Source organism: Oncorhynchus masou, unplaced genomic scaffold (genome assembly GCF_036934945.1).
Source record: "Oncorhynchus masou masou isolate Uvic2021 unplaced genomic scaffold, UVic_Omas_1.1 unplaced_scaffold_1624, whole genome shotgun sequence".
NCBI classification, from domain to species: Eukaryota; Metazoa; Chordata; class Actinopteri; order Salmoniformes; family Salmonidae; genus Oncorhynchus; species Oncorhynchus masou.
Genome location: NW_027016825.1, coordinates 20,001 through 30,430, shown reverse-complemented (window position 1 = coordinate 30,430; position 10,430 = coordinate 20,001). Strand labels below are relative to the sequence as shown.

The 10,430-nt window shown below is 49.8% G+C and overlaps 1 pseudogene; it reads right to left on the bottom strand.

Annotated features, from left to right (window-relative positions):
* Positions 1-6,269: 6,269 nt before the first annotated feature.
* LOC135539197 (fascin-2-like) overlaps positions 6,270-10,430 on the bottom strand; it is a 22,362-nt pseudogene continuing 18,201 nt past the window's right edge.

The window sequence follows — 10,430 nt, the reverse complement described above, 5'->3', positions numbered from 1 at the left end:
GCGGTGCTCGGCGTTCGCGTCACGGTCTTCTAGCTATCATTGATCCATTTTTCATTTTCCATTGGTTTTGTCTTGTCTTCCCACACACCTGTTTTCAATCCCATTCATTACCTGTTGTGTATCTAACCCTCTGTTTCCCCTCATGTCTTTGTCAGAGATTGTTTATCGTCAGTGTAGTGTTTTTGTATAGGTGCGCGACGGGTCTTCGTACCCATATTTATTTTATTATTAATTTGTCTATTTAGTGTTATGGAGCATGTTACTTGGACTTTATTAAAAGACTCCATTTTACACTCCGTTTGACTCTCCTGCGGCTGACTTCCCTGCCACCTATACACATATGCCTGACACTTACAATGCATTATACCCCTTAACATCAAGTCTTACAATGCATTATACCCTTTAGGCTTTAACATCAAGTCTTACAATGCATTATACCCTTTAGGCTTTAACATCAAGTGTTACTACAAGTCCCTGTTGATTTCAATTGGTCAACACGTCATGGATGAAGAAACTTCAGTAGCTCCTACAGTGGTCAGTTGTGTTGCAGCAGTGTAGATGTACCAGTACAGCCTTGTTTGATGAACTAGTACACTCTTAGAATAAAGGATTCCAAAGAGGTTCTTCGGCTGTCCCCATAGGACAACCCTTTTTGGTTCTAGGTAGAACCCCCTTTGGTTCCAGATAAAACTATTTTGGGTTCCATGTAGACCACTCTATGTAAAGGGTTCTACGTGGAACTCAAAGGGTTCTACTTGGAACCAAAAAGGGTTCTTCAAAGGGTTCTCCTATCCTATGGCAGGGGTATTTGAGGTCCAGAGCCTGCAGGTTTTCTGTTCTACCTGGTAATTAATTGCACCCACCTGTTGTCCCAGGTGTAAATCAGTCCCTGATTAGAGGGCAACAATAAGGAAAATGCAGTGGAACTGGCTTTGAGGTCCAGAGTTGAGTTTGAGTGTCCTATGGGGACAGCCAAATAACCCTTTTAGGTTCCACCTTTTTCTCTAAGAGAGTACAGCCAATTCAACCTACATTAACAATCAACTGGTGCAGTGTCATGTCAAATTATAACACTCTTGACACAAAATGAACCGGGGTTCAATCCCTGTCTACCTTTTTCTACTGTGTCTTCCATTCTCATCTATATCCCCATGTAAATCAAATCTGTCTAAGGAGAAAGAAGTAAGCCTTCTCTGAGACAGAATGTCCCTAGTGCAGCAGCCTGTTAACTGTTTCTGTAGGTTGTAAGCCTTCTCTGAGCCAGAATGTCCCTAGTGCAGCAGCCTGTTGCCTGTTTCTGTAGGTTGTAAACCTTCTCTGAGCCAGAATGTCCCTAGTGCAGCAGCCTGTTGCCTGTTTCTGTAGGTTGTAAACCTTCTCTGAGACAGAATGTCCCTAGTGCAGCAGCCTGTTAACTGTTTCTGTAGGTTGTAAGCCTTCTCTGAGCCAGAATGGCCCTAGTGCAGCAGCCTGTTAACTGTTTCTGTAGGTTGTAAGCCTTCTCTGAGCCAGAATGGCCCTAGTGCAGCAGCCTGTTGCCTGTTTCTGTAGGTTGTAAGCCTTCTCTGAGGAATGGCCCTGTAAGCCTTCTGTTTCTGTAGGTTGTAAACCTTCTCTGAGAGAATGGCCCTAGTGCAGCAGCCTGTTGCCTGTTTCTGTAGGTTGTAAACCTTCTCTGAGCCAGAATGGCCCTAGTGCAGCAGCCTGTTGCCTGTTTCTGTAGGTTGTAAGCCTTCTCTGAGCCAGAATGGCCCTAGTGCAGCAGCCTGTTGCCTGTTTCTGTAGGTTGTAAGCCTTCTCTGAGCCAGAATGGCCCTAGTGCAGCAGCCTGTTAACTGTTTCTGTAGGTTGATGCAGCTTGATGTACAACCCCCAGGATGCTCGTCTGTCTCAGGGCCTTATCCGCAATTCATCACCTTAATGCTGAGTATAAAATCAAACCCCCAACCTTCCAATCTCAGGGCGGACACTAACCACAAAGCCTCTGAGTTGTTAAATCTGTCAAAATATATTGGAAATCCACTGTCCTTAAAAACACAATCAACTGGACTCATTAGTGTGAGCTTCTAGAACGTGTGGGACAGATGTGCCTCCGGTGACACTTTAAACCGAGCTTGCAGATCAGTGGTGTAAAGTACTTCAGTAAAAATACTTTAAAGTACTACTTAAGGGATTTTTGGGGTTATTTGTTCTTTACTATTTACATTTTTGACAACGTTCACTTTTACTTCACTACATTCCTAAATAAAATAATGTACTTTTGACATTTTCCCTGACACTGAAAAGTACTCGTTACATTTTGAATGCTTAGCAGGTCATGAAAATGGTCCAACTCACACACCTATCAAGACAACATCCCTGGTCATCTCTACTGCCTCTGATCTGGAGGACTCACTAAACACACGCTTCGTTTGTAACAGAGGGGTAAATACACACCAGGACAGATGAGCACAAGCACTTACAATAAACAATCACCCACCAGGACATGAGGGGGAACAGAGGGGTAAACACACACCAGGACAGACGAGCACAAACACTTACAATAAACAATCACCCACAAGGACATGAGGGGGAACAGAGGGGTAAACACACACCAGGACAGACGAGCACAAACACTTACAATAAACAATCACCCACAAGGACATGAGGGGGAACAGAGGGGTAAACACACACCAGGACAGACGAGCAACAAACACTTACAATAAACAATCACCCACAAGGACATGAGGGGGAACAGAGGGGTAAACACACACCAGGACAGACGAGCAACAAACACTTACAATAAACAATCACCCACAAGGACATGAGGGGGAACAGAGGGATAAATACACACCATGACAGACGTCACAAACACTACAATAAACAATCACCCACAAGGACATGAGGGGGAACAGAGGGGTAAACACACACCAGGACAGACGAGCAACAAACACTTACAATAAACAATCACCAACAAGGACATGAGGGGGAACAGAGGGGTAAACACACACCAGGTAAGACGAGCACAAGCACTTACAATAAACAATCACCCACCAGGACATGAGGGGGAACAGAGGGGTAAACACACACCAGGACAGATGAGCACAAACACTTACAATAAACAATCACCCACAAGGACATGAGGGGGAACAGAGGGGTAAACACACACCAGGACAGACGAGCACAAACACTTACAATAAACAATCACCCACCAGGACATGATGGGGAACAGAGGGGTAAACACACACCAGGACAGACGAGCACAAGCACTTACAATAAACCCTATAGGACTCTCTTCAGGATACCTCCAGAGTGGGATAGAGATATGGGGAGACAAACACCTGTAGAAGAGTCCTAAGAGCCATTTCTACACCACAATATCAGCACTAAATCAATGCATTGCACTACTACCTACTGGATGGACTGTGCTGCTAGTGTGACACTACTACTACCTACTGGATGGACTGTGCTGCTAGAGTGTGACACTACTACTACCTACTGGATGGACTGAGTGTGACACTACTACTACCTACTGGATGGACTGCTAGAGTGTGACACTACTACTACCTACTGGATGGACTGTGCTGCTAAAGTGTGACACTACTACTACCTACTGGATGGACTGTGTTACTAGGATGGACTGTGACACTACTACTACTACATACTGGGTGAACTGTGCTGCTAGTGTGTGGATAAGTTGTGCTGCATCACTCTTCAGGTGATCCACACTAACTGATAGACTGGATTTGAGAGTCATAGTTCAATAGACACTATGGTCCGACAACACTAAGAAGATGACTGTTGGTTACGTTGACAACATCATGTGGTCTGTCAGTCACTAGACTGGAGTTGAACAATTAGTTGACATGAAGCAGCTAAACAAACAACATGTATGGGCATTGTTTATTTTATTATCGTCAACACTTTTATAGACAAAAATCTAAATCTATTTGACTGACATTACATCCTTGTTGTAGTGTTTAAAGCTGGGTCCGCGGCTCCTCTTCAGCTGATAGGGCTGTATGCTTTGGAGACACTTGATCACAAACTCACACGTCACAGAACCTTTGGTCTTAATTGGTTCAGACTAAACTGTTGCAGATGTGGTACCTCCATGGTAGAATTGGAAGTCTTTCGGGCGAGTTGATTGCAGGACAGAGGCTCAAGGAGAGGGTATAGGATGGGAGAGGGCACACTCGAGGGCTGGTGCCACAAAGCCAGTTTGTGGTAATTGACAGAAATGTACCACTTTAAAATGGAGTTAGCCCTCAATGGCGCTATCCCTGCTGTCCCAGTTGGTAAAACAGCAAATGTGGGTGGGCCCTCTTTGCAACTCAATGGGTGCACCGTGGAAGATTTTTTTTAAAGTCCCAAGGCAGGAAATCAGAGCAGCACTTGATAATGTTGTGCGTGCTTGAGTTTCACAACATTGCAGTCAGTCTGCCAGAATCACTGATCTAAATAGCATCCTAAATAATTATGATTCTGTGCTTTGCCCTGGTCAAACGGATTCCCTGAAACACAGTTTTTCCTCGCTGGTTTTATCGTCTTGTGACTGCAGACTTGTAGACTGACATGATAGAGTACAGCCCATACAGTCACCAATACATAGAGTCAGAGGGTTAGAACAGGTGTAGTCAACTCTGACCCGACGAGGTCCTGATGCTTTTCTGTTCCACCTGATAATTCATTGCACAAACCTGGTGTCCCAGGTCTAAATCAGTCCCTGATAAGAGGTGAAGAATGAAGAAAATGCAGTGGAACTGGCTTCGAGGTCCAGAATTGAATTTGACGGGATTAGAACATTTCAAATGGCCCTTGTAGTACGCTCCCTACGCAAACAATGTTGATCTCTTGCTTTTCCCTCATGTTGATATCTTACAACTATCTAGTACTGTGATACTACTGAATGATCCGACATAGTGGACAACTGATGTTTTCCTGTCTTTGTTATATTTAATTCAAATTATCTGTATAATCTGTAGCGGGACCAGACATTGGCCCTGCTAGACTACTCTTTAAATACATCCTCCAAGTCATCACTGATCTGACATGCATGGTTGCTTACATCAGTCATGTCAAATCAGGGATTACTTCAAGGAAGGGAAGAAGGATCGTATTGCATTGTAAGATGATTCCAACAGGGTCATTTGGGCTACTCTTGGCTACTCAAACAGGGCCATTTTGGCTACTCTGGGCTACTCAAACAGGGTCATTTGGGCTACTCTGGGCTACTCAAACAGGGCCATTTGGGCTACTCTGGGCTACTCAAACAGGGCCATTTGGCTACTCTTGCTACTCAAACAGGGCCATTTGGGCTACTCAAACAGGGCCATTTGGGCTACTCAAACAGGGCCATTTGGGCTACTCAAACAGGGCCATTTGGGCTACTCTGGGCTACTCAAACAGGGCCATTTGGGCTACTCTGGGCTACTCAAACATGGCCATTTGGGCTACTCTGGGCTACTCAAACATGGCCATTTGGGATACTCAAACAGGGCCATTTGGGCTACTCTTGGCTACTCAAACAGGGCCATTTGGGCTACTCAAACAGGGCCATTTGGGCTACTCAAACAGGGCCATTTGGGCTACTCAAACAGGGCCATTTGGGCTACTCTGGGCTACTCAAACAGGGCCATTTGGGCTACTCAAACAGGGTCATTTGGGCTACTCAAACAGGGTCATTTGGGCTACTCTGGTCTGGTATACTACACCATTAATTTGGGCATTTTGGAAGCTGATTCGTGTCCTCTTTGGAAGCAGTGAGTATGTTTGGGAGCAGTGTTGGATAATCATCGTACTGATACACTGTTGTTAAAGACAACAGTAAACATCACAACAAAGACATATTGATGTGAACAGCTGCCTTTATTCAGGCATCAGATAATAATTTAAGGACCGCTATACAGAATCTGATGTTTTTTTATAGGCTGTGTGAGTGACCAAAATTAGCAGATTTGATTAAGTATTCGCTGTTGTTGATGTTGGCAATGTCACTTGGGAAAAAAACTATTTAGGTAACCAATGCTTTTTTTGGAAAACAAATCAAATATAATAATATAAACACAAAGAAACTTTCTACACATTTTCACTTTTTGCAAAACAAAACAAAGAAGTGGGAACTACTCTCCTTTGCCGCTAAAGTAGAAAAGAGAGTAGTGAAAATGTTCCCCAGTCAGTCTGTGTAAAGTATCGTTGTTGGTTGAGCTGTGAACCCAGGTGGGAACCAGGTCCTCCCTCTCCCTCCACCCCTCCATGGGCTTCAGGGGTCGTCAGGAGGTCGCGCCAGGTTAGTACTCCCAGAGACAGGAGGGGTCCACGGTAATTTGCGTCGCCCTTCAGCGTGCCACTGTCCCCGCGCAGGTACTTGCCGTTCTTGCCCTTGATGCCCACCCGCCCGTGCTCCAGGAACTCCAGGAAGAAGTCCTCAGGCTTGTCTCCGTCTGAGCACACCAGGCCGCTGCTGGAGACATACCAGAACTTTCCACCTACGCCTGGTGGAGATGGACAACATTACTGTTAGTTAGAGATAAAGAGTGACATACTTGGTTTGGTGTACTTTGTAGTAATACTGATAGAGTAAAATGTGGCATAGTTCTAAGACAGTAGAACACATGCAGATAGAACATTTACACATACATGGTACATGAAGACATGCACACAAATGCAAACATGCATCCATGCAAGCACACACACACACACACACACACACACACCCACAAACACTGACTTTTTATGTGGTAGGCGCCATCGCTGAAAAGCAGTAAGAAGATGTCATAGCGGATCGGTTGGCATCCAGCGTGTTGGAGCTCTTGTGATGACACACAAAACCGTTCTCCCTCACGCAGGATCAACATGGGCCGATTAATGAGCTTCATCAGGAAGAGCTCATCATCACCTGCAACACAACGACAGGAAGGTAGAATAACAATTATGACAATAATAATAATGACAACAACAATAATAACAATAATAAAATAATGACAATAATAAAATAATAACAATAATAATAGTGACAATAATAATGACAATAAAATAATAATGACAATAATAATAATAAAATAATGACCCCTGACAGTGGGGTCATGGCCAGGTGAGGCTTTAATAAAACATGTCCTTTTGACAGAAACGGACTGGCCATAGGGCGGTAGGGACATGGGGCGGTAGGGTCATAGGGCGGTAGGGTCATAGGGCGGTAGGGACATGGTAGGGACATAGGGCGGTAGGGACATAGGGCGGTAGGGACATAGGGCGGTAGGGACATGGGGCGGTAGGGACATGGTAGGGACATAGGGCGGTAGAGACATGGGGCGGTAGAGACATTGGGCGGTAGAGACATGGGGCGGTAGAGACATGGGGCGGTAGAGACATTGGGCGGTAGAGACATGGGGCGGTAGAGACATGGGGCGGTAGGGACATGGGCGGTAGAGACATGGGGGCGGTAGAGACATGGGGCGGTAGAGACATGGGGCGGTATGGACATGGGGCGGTATGGACATGGGGCGGTATGGACATGGGGCGGTATGGACATGGTAGGGACATGGTAGAGGACATGGGGCCAGAGACATTGGGCGGTAGAGACATGGGGCGGTAGAGACATGGGGCGGTAGAGACATGGGGCGGTAGAGACATGGGGGAGCGGTATGGACATGGGGCGGGGTGGTAGAGACATGGGGGTGGTAGAGACATGGGGCGGTACATGGGGCGGTATGGACATGGGGTGGTAGAGACATGGGGCGGTAGACACATGGGGCGGTATGGACATGGGGCGGTAGAGACATGGGGCGGTATGGACATGGGCGGTATGGACATGGGGCGGTATGGACATGGGCGGTAGGGGACATGGGGGGATGGAACATGGGGGCGGTAGAGACATGACATGGGGGGATGGGACATGGGAGTGGTAGAGACATGGGGTGGTAGAGACATGGGGGCGGTAGAGACATGAGACATGGGGTAGAGACATGGGGGGGTATGGCGGTAGAGACATGGGGCGGTAGAGACATGGGGCGGTAGGACATGGGCATGGGGGGATGGACATGGGGCGGTATGGACATGGGGTATGGACATGGGGCGGTATGGACATGGGCGGTACATGGGGTGGTAGGACATGGGGCGGTAGACACATGACATTGGGCGGTAGAGACATGGGGCGGTAGAGACATGGGCGGTAGAGACATGGGCGGTAGAGACATGGGGCGGTAGAGACATGGGGTGGTAGAGACATGGGGCGGTATGGACATGGGGGATGGACATAGACACATGGGGCGGTAGAGACATGGGGCGGTATGGACATGGGGGCGGTACATGGGGGGTATGGACATGGGGCGGTAGAGACATGGGGTGGACATGGTAGGATGGACATGGGGTGTAGAGACATGGGGTGGACATGGGGGGATGGGACATGGGGTGTGGTAGAGACATGGGGTGGTAGAGACATGGGGGCGGTAGAGACATGGGGCGGTAGAGACATGGGGCGGTAGAGACATGGGGCGGTAGAGACATTGGGCGGTAGAGACATGGGGCGGTAGAGACATGGGGCGGTATGGACATGGGGTATGGACATGGGGGCGGTATGGACATGGGGCGGTATGGACATGGGGCGGTAGGGACATGGTAGGGACATAGGGCGGTAGAGACATGGGGTGGTAGAGACATTGGGCGGTAGAGACATGGGGCGGTAGAGACATGGGGCGGTAGAGACATGGGGGCGGTAGAGACATGGGGCGGTATGGACATGGGGTGGTAGAGACATGGGGTGGTAGAGACATGGGGCGGTAGAGACATGGGGCGGTAGAGACATGGGGCGGTATGGACATGGGGTGGTAGAGACATGGGGCGGTAGACACATGGGCGGTATGGACATGGGGGCGGTAGAGACATGGGGCGGTATGGACATGGGGCGGTATGGACATGGGGCTGTATGGACATGGGGCGGTAGAGACATGGGGTGGACATGGGGGATGGAACATGGGGCGGTAGAGACATGGGGTGGACATGGGGGGATGGGACATGGGGTGGTAGAGACATGGGGTGGTAGAGACATGGGGCGGTAGAGACATGGGGCGGTAGAGACAGAGACATGGGCGGTATGGACATGGGGGCGGTATGGACATGGGGCGGTATGGACATGGGGCGGTAGAGACATGGGGCGGTATGGACATGGGGCGGTATGGACATGGGCGGTATGGACATGGGCGGTTAGAGACATGGGGCGGTAGAGACATAAGGTGGACATGGGGGGATGGGACATGGGGCGGTAGAGACATAATGCGGTAGAGACATGGGGCGGTAGAGACATGGGGCGGTAGAGACATGGGGCGGTAGAGACATGGGGTGGACATGGGGGATGGGACATGGGGTGGTAGAGACATGGGGTGGACATGGGGATGGGACATGGGGTGGTAGAGACATGGGGTGGACATGGGGGGATGGGACATGGGGTGGTAGAGACATGGGGGGTGGACATGGGGGGATGGGACATGGGGCGGTAGACAGGGGCGGTAGAGACATGGGGCGGTAGAGACATGGGCGGTAGAGACATGGGGTGGACATGGGGGATGGGACATGGGGTGGTAGGGACATGGGGTGGACATGGGGATGGGACATGGGGTGGTAGAGACATGGGGTGGTAGAGACATGGGGTGGTAGGGACATGGGGTGGACATGGGGGATGGGACATGGGGTGGTAGAGACATGGGGTGGACATGGGGGGATGGGACATGGGGTGGTAGGGACATGGGGTGGACATGGGGGGATGGGACATGGGGTGGTAGGGACATGGGGTGGACATGGGGGGATGGGACATGGGGTGGACATGGGGATGGGACATGGGGTGGACATGGGGGGATGGGACATGGGGTGGTAGGGACATGGGGTGGACATGGGGGGATGGGACATGGGGTGGTAGAGACATGGGGTGGTAGGGACATGGGGTGGTAGGGACATGGGGTGGACATGGGGGGATGGGACATGGGGTGGTAGAGACATGGGGTGGACATGGGGGGATGGGACATGGGGTGGTAGGGACATGGGGTGGACATGGGGGGATGGGACATGGGAGTGGTAGGGACATGGGGTGGACATGGGGGGATGGGACATGGGGTGGTAGAGACATGGGGTGGACATGGGGGATGGGACATGGGGCGGTAGAGACATAGGGCGGTAGGGTCATAGGGTGGTAGGGACATGGGGTGGACATGGGGGGATGGGACATGGGGTGGTAGAGACATGGGGTGGTAGGGACATGGGGTGGTAGGGACATGGGGTGGACATGGGGGGATGGGACATGGGGTGGTAGAGACATGGGGTGGACATGGGGGATGGGACATGGGGTGGTAGGGACATGGGGTGGACATGGGGGGATGGGACATGGGGTGGTAGGGACATGGGGTGGACATGGGGGATGGGACATGGGGTGGTAGAGACATGGGGTGGACATGGGGGATGGG